At 38.5% G+C, this 13,388-nt stretch overlaps 1 protein-coding gene across 3 annotated transcripts in view; it reads right to left on the bottom strand.

Annotated features, from left to right (window-relative positions):
* DENND2B (DENN domain containing 2B) overlaps nt 1-13,388 on the bottom strand; it is a 210,858-nt gene that overhangs the window by 179,471 nt on the left and 17,999 nt on the right. The window contains exon 2 of one of the 3 annotated variants that reach the window (XM_063671943.1): nt 3,431-3,530. The exons of the other annotated variants lie outside the window; for them this stretch is intronic. The gene's annotated coding sequence lies outside the window, so the exon portion shown is untranslated. The remainder of the gene's footprint in view (nt 1-3,430; nt 3,531-13,388) is intronic. 3 annotated transcript variants of the gene reach the window in all.

Genomic DNA, 13,388 nt, shown 5'->3' with positions numbered 1-13,388 from the left:
TTACCAATCTTTGTTCTAATGGTATCAGTCTTAGATTTCATGAATTATCTCCAGATAAAATAATTATCTATATTTGTCACTGAATTCACTGAATTTTACCCAACATGCATCCCTGAAACCAGACTTGTGAAATGTAATATCATTTTGTCATTTTCCATCTTACTGGCAAAACAAAAATCCGTAGCTCCCCCCCAAAAAAATCACGATTGTATCTGTAGCTCCTTATTCATTTGTTTATTCATTCAATAAGCATTTATTAAACATCTGCAAAAAACTATTTTTGACACTGGGGGGAATAAAAGAAATAAGTTGTGTAAGCAAATTTAAAATCTAGTGATAAAGGCATTAATAAACAACTACTCAAAAATAATAGCATACAAGAGATAAAGAGGAGGAAATATGGGAATTTGCAGAAGTAGTAGAAATTCTTACTAGAATTTAGAGAAAGAGGGTTGGAACTGAACCTTCAATGATTGCCAGAATTTCTATTTCAATCAATAGAAAAGAAGGGGAGAAAATTTTAAACCAAAGGAATTGCCTAAGCCATGAACATGAGAAACTAGCTGTAAGAACAGTGACTGGTCCTCATTTGACTGAAGTAGGAAGTTAAAAAGGTAAATTAAGTGGGAAACAGTTTGGTGGTTCCTCAAAAAGTTAAACATAGAATTACCATGTGACCAGCAATTCCACTCCTGGGTATATACCCAAAAGAACTGAAAACAGGTGTTCAAATACTTGTACACAAAAGTTCATAGCAGCACTATATACAGGACCAAAAGGTAGAAATAATCATGTCCATCAACAATTGAATGAATTTTTTTTTTTTTTTGGAGACGGAGTCTCGCTCAGTCGCCCAGGCTGGAGTGCAATGGTGCAATCTCAGCTCACTGCAACCTCCACCTCCTGGGTTCAAGCAGTTCTCCTGTCTCAGCCTCCCAAATAGCTGGGATTATAGGCACCTGCCATCATGACCGGCTAATTTTTGTATTTTTATAGAGATGGGGTTTCACCATGTTGGCCGAGCTGGTCTTGAAATCCTGACCTCAGGTGGCCTCAGCCTCCCAAAGTGCTGGGATTACAGGTGTGAGCCACCGCGCCCAGCCATGAATGGATTTTTAAAATGTGGTGTATCTATACAGTGGAATATTATTCGACCATAAAAAGGAATAACATTCTGATACATGCAATGTAAGTGAGACTTGAAAACATTATGCTAAGTGAAAGAAGCCAGACACAGAAAGTCACATATTGTATGATTCCATCAATCCACAGAGACAGCAGATAAATGGTTGCCAGGGCTCCGGGGGAGAAAGAAACGGGAGGTAACTGCTTAATGGGTATGGGATCTCCTTGAGAGTGGTAAAAATGTTTTGGAACTAGAAGTGATGATTGCACAATATTGTGACTATAATTAATGTCACTGAATTATACACTTTAAAATGGTTTTTATGTTGGTAAATTTCAACCTCAAACATTTTTTAAAAAGGTAGACTCACTAATGCTCACTGTTATACTTCCCAGTCCACAGAAGTCTACCGTCCCAGTCACTGTGCAGTTAGGCAGGGCCGTGTGACTGTCCAACCCTCATCTAGCCAACAGGCTGTGAGCAGAAGTGACACGTGTCACTTCCAGGCCAAAGCATTGAAGAAGGGGTAAGAAATGTCCATGCCTCTCTTCTCTGCCACATTAACCCAAAGCCATGTGAGACTGTAGCGGACTGGATCCCTGAGTAAACCAGTGCCTCCCTACTGGTCCGTGCTGGCCATGCTGGATATGTACGAAATACCCTCATTGTCTTAAGCCACTGAAATGTGAGAAGCTCTTATTTGCAGCATAAGCTTAGCTCCTCCTGACTGATGCAGGATCAGATCTAGGAAGGACATGAAGGCAATATGAAGGAATTTGAATTTGATTCTGAAGGATGTGGAGAGACAATATTTTTGAGAAGAGTGACATGATGTGCGTTTGAGGAAAATAACTCTAGAAACAAAAGTAGCTCTTAACCTTTGGTGCATGTCAAGAATCACCCAAAGAGACCTGTAGTCATCTTCCAATTCTTTTATAAATTCTTTAAAGAATAAAATATTTGTCCTCTGGAGAAAAAAAATCACCCAAGAAGCTTTTCAAAATGCAATGCTCTGGTCCAAGACATCTCCAGATATCCTGAATCAGAGTCTCTATGCTAGGTACATATGACTGAAAAAAAAATCATGAGAAATTCTAGACTAGAGGTTAGAGGGAAGGAGGAGATATCAAGTTCAGTGAGAGATGACCAAATTCACGTGCTTAGTGAATTCAAATAAGCATTCTAATAAAATAATGGAATGATAAATGCTTAGGGAGTTTCGATTGAAATAGTAAGTTATGAAAAGGTTAGTCACATTAACATTTGTACAGACAGAGTTATTACTTTGAACATTTAGGTACCAATAGAATGGTGGTGGTAGTTTTCATGCATCTACTCTATTGCTAACTAAGCAGCAGCCTACCCCAACATTTCCATTATGCTGGGGAACATGGTTGACATACCACAGACAAAGGACAGAGCCATCTTCAGTCTCCTGGAAGGCCAAACTCTTACATCTCCTTTCCTTCTTTGCTTCCTTTTTCCTTTTCTTTTAGGATAATTGGCATTCTATGCTCTTCTTAATTCCTTCCTCCTAGGTACTCATCAGTCAACTTTCAACTAATCAAGACTTGAAGAGCTAAAATATTGAAGAGCTCAAAAAGCCTAGGTTACAGATGCACTGGAAGCTGTCACTTTGAACTGTGTGTGTGTGTGTGTGTGTGTGTGTGTATGTGTGTAGTTTTTACTACCAAATGTGATTTATTATATGTAATTGCTAAGAGCCTCAGCTTTCCAGAATAGAGATTTCAATACTGTGAAGAAATAAATCATTTTCTGACAATAATTCAGTGTGTGTTGCAAAATGCATCTTCAGAGCATCTCAAAATAAAGTGATCTCCAATAAACAGCACTCAAGCTGCCTGACAGAAAAACTGTCTTCATTTCTAAAATTGACAAGCCTTGAAGCAGGAGGATAGCTTGAAGCTAGGAGTTCGAGGTCATAGTGGCTATAGTCACACGTGTTATCTCCTGGAGGCAGCAAGACTTCGTCTCTGAAAAATAATAAATAAAACTGACAGGCTTCACTACAAACCTCCTCCTAATACTGAATACTGCTCAACAATCCTTTTATTCCTAGTGATTTCGATCCTCTTCTTGTCCCCCACAGCAACTGTCCCAAGCCTGTCTGTTCCCAAAACTTCCAACTACTCACTCTCAGGAGGTAACCTTGCCTTCACCACTGAGAAAGCAGAAGTGTAAATTCCCTCAACTTTCCCCTACCATGTCCAAATGGATCTTCATTCCCCCATCTCCTGTCTCAGAAGCATGCTTACTCTACTTATTTTGAAGAACGACCCTTACCCATGTTGAATCTCCTGTTTCCTTCATCTCATGTCTTCCTGTTTCCTGTTCTTCCCCTTCATTTTTGTGAGTATCTCTTCCAGTGGTTTTCTGTGAAAGGCTGCAGAGGAGGAAATTTTTTTTTTTTACCAGCTGGGAAACATAATGTATATATTTTTATGTCTTTGGAAGCGTGTAGGATATTTTCCTGAAAATTCATAGTGATGTGCCTTAGTATGGGTACTTTTTCAAACATTGTTCTAAGGCACTTGGTGGGCCTTTTTAATCTGGAGGCTCATGTTCTATAGTTCCAGTAAATGTTCCTGTACTGTTCCTTTAATAATTTCATCCCATATATTTTCTCAAATTTCTCTTTCTACAACTCCTATGACTTCTATGTTGGACCTCTTTGGTTGATCTCCTAATTGTCCATCTTACTGTCTTTTTGTTCTACTGTATGGGAAATTTTGTAAATTTTTTCTTCTAATTCTTCTATCAATTTTTAAAATTTCAACTATGATATTTTTAATTTCCAAATGCTCTGTCTTGTTCTTTTTGTTTGTTTGTTTGTTTTTGAGACACAGTCTCACTCTGTCACCCAGGCTGGAGTGTAGTGGCATGATCTCAGCCCACTGCAACCTCTGCCTCCCGGGTTCAAGAGATTCTTGTGCCTCAGCCTCCTGAGTAGCTGGGATTAACAGGCACCTGCCACCACAGTTGGCTAATTTTTGTATTTTTAGTAGAGACAGGATTTCACCACGTTGGCCAGGCTGGTCTCGAACTTCTGACCTCAAGTGATCGATCCACCCACCTCGGCCTCCCAAAGCGCTGGGATTACAGGCGTAAGCCAGCATACCCGGCCAGTCTTGTTCTTGTTGTTCCTTTTCTCTAGAGTATCTTGAGCTTCTTACTTAACTTCTCTATTCTCTTAATATCTCTATCAACTCCTGTCTCCATGACCACTCTTTTTCACTGTCCTTCATTTACTATCTCCTTCTCTGTATACTCTTTAATTGGATTTGTTTTTCTTGGCTCTCTTCTACACAGCCCATCCTGGGCATCTTATCTACTTGCATGGTTTCAATTAAATTTAGCTGATATTGCCAAACTATTATCTCTAGCTCCGACTTCTCTCTTAATTTCTAGACCTGAACTTCCAACTCCCTTGTGGATATCTGCACCTAGATGTTCCACAGACACCTCAAACTTTACATTACATTGCTGGCTTCTGGCATCCTATGCTCCAATCTCATAAACAACTTGTTATTTCCCAGAAAATATTATGAAAGGTAACATCTCTGATGGGCCCAACTCAAATGTCACCTTTTTAATAAAGCCTTCTCCGACTTCTTCCTGCTCCTTGGGAGAATGGATTACTCTCTCCCTTGGCACCCAAGGCTCACTTCATAGCCCATAACAATTGTTCATAAGTATTGCTCACCATGAGCCAATCTGCTGACTGCCAGATTGTGAGCCTCTTGAAAGCATGGGTTATTTATCTATCAGTATAAGCTCCATCTTTAACCTCTAGCAAATGGCTGTTACTCAATAAATAGCTGTTGAATTACAATAATTTCAGGTGAACATACAGTATAAATATTTCACTATGTAATCATTAATTAATCATACAATGTAACCAGAAACCTAACCCACTAGAAAAATATTATGTAAGTTTCAAAATGCGTCTATGGTTATTTTTAATTTTAAAAGATTATCATTTTTTGGTTGGGCACTGTGGTTCACGCCTGTGATCCCAGCACTTTGGGAGGCCAAGGTGAGTGGACTGCTTGAGCCCAGAAGTTGGAGATCAGCCTAGGCAACACAGCAGGGCCCTGTCTCTAGAAAAAATACAAAAATTAGCCAGGAATAGTGGTGCATGCCTGTGGTCCCACCTACTTGGGAGGCTGAGGTGGGAGGATCTCTTGAGCCTAGAAGGTTGAGACTGTAGTAAGCTGTGATTGCACCACTGCACTCCAACCTGGACTATAGAGTGAGAGTCTGTCTCAATCAATCAAACAATTTTTAAAGATTATTTTTAAAATAAACATTCCCAAGCTTATACAAAGGCGCATTCTTTATAGTCACTTGCACAGAGTTACTTGCACAGAATTCAAAAAGCTAATTCAGTTTTAAATCATCTGCTCACCCAGATGGGTATCTGAACAGCTCTTAGAATACAGAACACATTTTGTTGTTGTTTCATGTGGGATAACTACAAATAAAACCAAAGAAAAGGCAAAAAGAGATCTCTTTAGAATATATGACCCATATAAAAATATTAATAGTGGTTAGCCAACAAGCATTCTGATAAATTTTTTTTCCAGAAATGTCAAGTGATTAAAGAGTGAAGAAAAGAAAGACATTTCTGAACTCTTAACTAGAGCACTGCTACTAAGGGCATTATGAAGCTGAATGAAGAATGTTCATTCCTATGCAGGGATTAAGTGTTATTAGGGGATTTTTGTTTACTTTAGTTTGGTTTGATTTTCTCTTTCAAACTAAGCCCTAATGCCAAATCTTACATTTTTTTTCTTTTTCCTGTTGAACTGATGCTATGTTAAGATATAAGCACAAACATCTCATAAGTGTTTTAAAACCATCCAATTGTTTGAGAAGACATACGTGCTGGGCCTATGAAGCCAAAACATTAGAGCTAGGAATTTTGATGAAGATAATAATTGCTTACAGACCAGCTTGTTTTAACTTGCTGAACAAAGAATACAATTTCATACCACATTTTCATCAGAGGTTTTTCTCTACATAATCACTACTGTGATGAGCACTTTAAAAAGGGAGATTATCTACAAGTTAAGGAGTAAGGAAGTTATCAATTAGATTCCATCATCTTCAAAAATTTCACTTACTCAAACTTTAGATTAATAGAAAAACATTTTTGGCTGACTTAAGTGATGTTTTGAATCTTTACAAACCATTTGTTTAGTGTGCACAGCATCAAATCTAGGAATGAAGACACCCCATTCTTTCCAGTACTGCCCTCAATGGTTCTATAGCCTTGGCTAGGTCAGTAATTTCTTTGTATCTTAGTTGACTTCTTAGATTTTCCTGTGTAGAGATACAGTTCCATCTCTCTCACATCTTCAAAATGCATTCAGGCTCTATGCCTGTGTCAGAAGTTGCTCTCTCACTCCTTTCCTTTGGTTACTTTGATCACTTGCAGACCCTCTAATTCATGATTCAACCAACATTTATTAAGGGCTTTCTCCATGACAGGCAATTCAGTGAAGGTGGGGATGAGGTCAGTCCCTAAAAGGATACTAATACTAGTTTACTAACACACACACACACAAAAATCCTCTTTGGACTTCCTTTTTTTTTTTTTTTTTTTTTGAGACAGGATCTGTCGTCCAAGCTGGAGTTCAGTGGTGCAAGCATAGCTCACTGCAGCCTCAAACTCCTGGGCTCAAGCAATCTTCCCACCTCCGCCTCCCAAGTAGCTGAGATTGTAGGCACGAGCCACCACATCTGATTTAGATTTCCTATTCTTTATTTCCTCTAGTATATTCAGCTAGAAATTCTAAGAATTAAGTTGTGGTAGGTTTACAGGATTGGGTTAAGGCAGTCATTCAGTGATCGATGGTTACAGGACCAGGCAGTCTAGGAGTCAATATGGTTTCAAAACAGAGATAAGTCACAGAATGGAGCAAAGTCACCAATTTCACAAGATAAAGATAACTCTTCATGCATGGTACCAATGATGACCCTTGGTTTGCTGAATCCTTTGGCTTTATAACTCTACCCTTTAAGGCAGAACTCTCTAGACCTACTCTGCAAGCTATGTTGACTTCTGATTCTCTTAAACAGGGAGCCATTCATCTCAGCCCATAAGTCTTCCATATCAGTGTGTTAAAGCCAGAGGCATGTCTTCCAACTAAGTCTGAAACCTTGTAAAGAGAGGAAAGGAAGGTGGGAAGTGAGAGATCTATGTTGTCCAGAAGTACTAAGGGGCCATTTTCTAACGGCAGAACTTAAATTTGAGACTCCCAACTCTGGATATTTGCTCATTCTTCCCCATCTACCAATCCCATTGGTACCTGTGTGACAACCTCCTCCGCTTTGTCTCTGACCTGTTGCTTGCCATGATCCTTGCCATTCAGAGGCCATTTGGCTCTGATCCATGGCCTTGTTGTAATCTTGGGTCACAGATATGCTACCAATCTGAAATGCTTATCTGGTTCCTGACCCCCAGCCTAGGCCTGATCACAAACTAAATTATTCTCTTGCCACCTGTCCCATGCCATGCATGTCGGTCTCATCACAGTTTCTCTTCCTGCTTCCCCACCCACGGTTGCCTATAGTTCTAGTGCTGACCAAAATTATAGAGTCTTTTTTAATTCATTCTGGAAGGACAAAGTAATTAAGAGATGATTAGTTTATGTGACAACAATATGCAGAAAGGATATAAATTTGCTCACAATTAACTGTAGTATATGCATCATTATTATATCTTTCCACACCTCAAGCTTTCAATCTCTAAATTAATACATTTGCCACCACATTCTCTCAAAGATATATTTATGCATACTTAATTAACATGTACTCTGGGAGTGCAATAAAGCTATAATACATTCCTGCATTTCTAACTACATAATGAGTATTTAAAACATTTAGAAACAAATTGGCTCCCAATAAGGAATGAAAATGTTGAGTAACTTGTTTTTCAAATATAATGTCTATGCCACTTAACTGAATATTTCTGAAATGCTATATAAAAAGAAAAATATTATAATTGAATCAAGAAAAGCATACTATTCTGAAGAAATTCAGTGGTGGGTTCTTTTTCATAGTAAAGAAGGATTTTGGAAATGTTGACAACTATCCCATAATTAATAAGTTTTGTATGTTCAGCTATAATTACATTGAGTTTTCTGAAAGAGAGACTAATGTGAACAATATTATAGGAAAAGAATATTCTTTTTTCTAACTTTTTTTGGGGGGGAGAACAGAGTTTCAGCTCTGTCACCCAGGCTGCAGTGCAGTGGTACAATCATGGTTCATTGCAGCCTCGACCTCCCAGGTTCAAGTGATCCTCCTGCCTCAGCCTCCCATGTAGCTGAGACTACAGGTCCACATCAGGCTAATTTTTAAAAATTTTTTGTAGAGACAAGGTCTCACCATGTTGTCCAGGCTGGTGTCAAACTCCTGGGGTCAAGCAATCCTCCCTCCTCAGCCTCCCAAAGTACTGGGATTACAGGCATGAGCCACTATGCCCATCCTAGAAATATTCTTCTGAGTACATCTTATTAGGTTAACTCGCTTTAAGACTTTACCTTTTCTACTAGTGAAGCACTAAAACTTATCCATTTTCCTTTTAATTTAAAGACACAAAGATTTTCATTGCTCTTACATGAAAAGCATTCTAAAGTGTTAGAATAAAGTATACTTCTAAAATGTAAAAAAGTTAAAGGAGATTCCTCACCTCAATTCTTAGGAGATGCTGTATCTGGAAAGGGTAAACAGAAGCAAACAGTTTCCTGAAATTGTGCCAAGGCTACATGTCAACTGCCTGGCAGGAAATGCTTTGGAGAACCTAGATAAACAGACTATCATCTTTCTCTGGCTTTTTATAAAGCAAATGTACTGAGTTAAACTAGCATCATAGACACAATAAGCAGAAAAGGGCACCGAGAAATTTTAAATGATAGTTAGTACCTGTAGGATTTATGACAATTAAATAAGTGGTCTGTCCATAAATTTTAACACATAAACATTACTGCTCAACAAACATGTACTCAATATATGTCTGTTGGATTTTTGCAGTAAATTAAATCTTATCGTTCCATTAATTTTCATCATTATTTTGGTGAAGATTTATCTTTTTTTTTGGCAGGGGTGGAGACAGAGTTTCACTCTTGTTGCCCAGGCTGGAGTGCAATGGCGCAATCTTGGCTCACTGCAACCTCCGCCTACCGAGTTCAAGCGATTCTCCTGCCTCAGCCTCCCAAGTAGCTGGGACTACAGGCACGTGCCACCACGCCCGGCTAATTTTGTATTTTTAGTAGAGATGGGGTTTCCCCATGTTGATCAGGCTGGTTTTGAACTCCCAACCTCAGGTGATCCACCTACCTCGGCCTCCCAAAGTGTTGGGATTACAGGCGTGAGCCACCGCGCCCAGCTTGTGAAGATTTATCTCACAATAAATTTTTATTTTGCAGCAGCTCTTAATATTTTGGCATTATAGAATGATAAAGCTTTCTTACATTTATATAGAAAATAATTTTTCAAAATATTTTGCATCATCTTCATTTTTTTCTAACATCTCATTTCACAAGTGCTAGCAATAATGCTTAGGCAGGTTAAACAATTTGGTTGTAGTCAAAGATTAAGTTAGTCAGAGAACCAGGTTTAGAATCAATTTGCCTGAAACATTTGCTAGTATTTTCCCTCTGTCCCCACTATATAACAGAAAATGGATTTGAAAATCCCACTACTATCTTTACTAAAATAATCCTCCTACCTCACCTTATTTTACTTTACTTAACTGCAAAAAGGATGATAATCTATGTGTTAACTGATAATATCTACTGTCAACCAAATAAATCTGTCTTGCATAAAGTCTACTCAGCCCTTCCGTACCTTTTCTCTCTCCACCAGCCACATGTTCTATTCAGCTCCAATCCTAACCACCCGTCTTCTCTTTCTTCTTTCTCATACTAGAAGCATCCTCTGCCCCAAATACTTTATGCCCAGTCTTGCCTGGTCACAAAGGGGAGCAAAACTTCCCTAATCAAAGGAATAAAGTAATATAAAAGGTGACATACCTCTCTACCTGCTATATCCTTTAGCCAAGGCACCTCAGATAACAATTTGAGCCACCTCAACCCTGAGGTCCCTCCCCATGATCCACAACCACCATCCGTGACTTCCAGTATACACCCAATCTGCCTCTCCCTCCCAAATGGAACATCTTAGCCTTCGTTACTATTGGGGATGGGGAGAAAAAAATAAACTTTGTATGGAGGCCAGTTATGTTCTCTGCACAAAATGTGGAGAAGGAGAGAGCATTCTGGTGGAGTAGGAAGCCACAGGAATGTCTCTCCGCAGCTAGACAACATTTGCACAGCAGCATCTGTCTGATGTAATTATTTGGGAACTCTGGAGTCTATTGAAGGTTTGTGACTTCCAGGAAAAGGCTTGGACCTAAATTGTGGTTAATTTTGGTCAATTTCGGCTCTTAGTGTAGTAGACGCTACCCATGCCCCACTCCCATGGCAGGCAGCTGTACACATTTCCTGAAACAGCTTCAAAGAGAATAAAATACCTAGGAATCCAACTTACTAGGGATGTGAAGGACCTCTTCAAGGAGAACTACAAACCATTGCTCAACAAAATAAAAGAGGACACAAACAAATGGAAGAACATTCCATGCTCATGGATAGGAAGAATCAATATTGTGAAAATGGCCATACTACCCAAGGTAATTTATAGATTCAATGCCATCCCCATCAAGCTACCAATGACTTTCTTCACAGAATTGGAAAAAACTACTTTAAAGTTCATATGGAACCAAAAAAGAGCCTGCATTGCCAAGTCAATCCTAAGCCAAAAGAACAAAGCTGGAGGCATCATGCTACCTGACTTCAAACTATACTACAAGGCTACAGTAAACAAAACAGCATGGTACTGGTACCAAAACAGAGATATAGACCAATGGAACAGAACAGAGCTCTCAGAAATAATACCAGACATCTACAACCATCTGATTTTGACGAACCTGACAAAAACAAGAAATGGGGAAAGGATTCCCTATTTAATAAATGGTGCCGGGAAAACTTGCTAGCCATATGTAGAAAGCTGAAACTGGATCCCTTCCTTACACCTTATACAAAAATTAATTCAAGATGGATTAAAGACTTAAATGTTTAACCTAAAACCATAAAAACCCTAGAAGAAAACCTAGGCAATACCATTCAGGACATAGGCATAGGCAAGGACTTCATATCTAAAACACCAAAAGCAATGGCAACAAAAGCCAAAATTGACAAATGGGATCTAATTAAACTAAAGAGCTTCTGCACAGCAAAAGAAACTACCATCAGAGTGAACAGACAACCTACAGAATGGGAGAACATTTTTGCAATCTACTCATCTGACAAAGGGCTAATATCCAGAATCTTCAAAGAACTCAACAAATTTACAAGGAAAAAAAACCCCATCAAAAAGTGGGCGAAGGATATGAACAGACACTTCCCAAAAGAAGACATTTATGCAGCCAACAGACACATCAAAAAATGCTCACCATCACTGGCCATCAGAGAAATGCAAATAAAAACCACAATGAGATACCATCTCATACCAGTTAGAATGGCGGTCATTAAAAAGTCAGGAAACAACAGGTGCTGGAGAGGATGTGGAGAAATAGGAACACTTTTACACTGTTGGTGGGACTGTAAACTAGTTCAACCATTGTAGAAGAGAGTGCGGCGATTCCTCAAGGATCTAGAACTAGAAATACCACTTGACCCACTGATCCCATTACTGGGTATATACCCAAAGGATTATAAATCATGCTGCTATAAAAACACATGCACACGTATGTTTATTGCGGCACTATTCACAATAGCAAAGACTTGGAACCAAGCCAAATGTCCATCAATGATAGACTGGATTAAGAAAATGTGGCACATATACACCATGGAATACTATGCAGCCATAAAAAATGATGAGTTCATGTCCTTTGTAGGGACACGGATGAAGCTGGAAACCATCATTCTCAGCAAACTATCACAAGGACAAAAAAACCAAACACCACATGTTCTCACTCATAGGTGGGAATTGAGCAACGAGAACACTTGGACACACTTGGACACAGGAAGGGGAACATCACACACCAGGGCCTGTCATGGGGTGGGGCGGGGGAGAAGGGATAGCATTAGGAGATATACCTAATGTAAATGACGAGTTAATGGGTGCAGCACACCAACATGGCACACGTATACATATGTAACAAACCTGCATGTTGTGCACATGTACCATAGAACTTAAAGTATAAAAAAAAATTTTTTTTTAAATGGATGGACATTCCGCAATATACTACAACATGGATGAAACTTTACGACATTATACTAAATGAAATAAGCCAGTCACGAGAAGAAAAATAGTGTATGAGTACACTTATATGAGGTACTTATAGTAGTCAAAATCATAAAGACAGAAGACAGATTGGTGGCTTCCAGGGGCTGGGAGTAGGGAAGAATAGAGAATTATTGTTTAATGAGTACAGAGTTTCAGTTTTACAAGATGAAAAGAAGTATAGAGATGGATGGTGGTGATAGTTGCACAACATTTTGAATATATTTAATACCACTGAAGTATACACTTAAAAATGCTTAGAAAACTATATTTTATTTTGTGTGTTTTTTTATTTTTTATTTTTATTTTTTGTTAAAGAAAGATTTATTCTTTTAGAGATGGGGTCTCGCTATGTTGACCAGGCTGGTCTTGAACTTCTGGCCTCAAGAGATCCTCCCATCTCGGGCTCCCAAAGTGCTCGAATTACAGGTATGAACCACCATGACCGGCCTATTTTATGTGTATTTTACCACAATTTTAGAAATTGGAAAAAAAATGTGGAGGACATGGTATATGACTGGAAAAAGAAGTCACAAAACTGAGGGATATAAATACTTGAATGCAAACAGTAATATAATCACAGTATAACTTACATTTCTTAAATAGAGTATACCTATAATTATAATTAGGTAAACTTAGTACAAGCTAGGAGATATAAAATTTTCTCTAGAACTGGTATAATACTAACCCTGGAGATTTGGCTACCTACTCTACTTGTTAGAGCTTCCTGGAGTGGAAATACATTCCAGTATCAATGCACAGCAGAGGTTTAATAAATGTCCATGGAACAAATAAATAAATATTGATGGAAGGAATAAATATAAGCTTTATCCTAAAATAATATATAAAAGTAAGCCTTAAGAGAGTCCAGAATTATATCACAAAAAGT

The sequence above is a fragment of the Pongo pygmaeus genome, chromosome 9, assembly GCF_028885625.2.
Source record: "Pongo pygmaeus isolate AG05252 chromosome 9, NHGRI_mPonPyg2-v2.0_pri, whole genome shotgun sequence".
NCBI classification, from domain to species: domain Eukaryota; kingdom Metazoa; phylum Chordata; class Mammalia; order Primates; family Hominidae; genus Pongo; species Pongo pygmaeus.
Note: the sequence above shows the minus strand (reverse complement) of the source record. Positions and strands in the feature narration are given on the sequence as shown.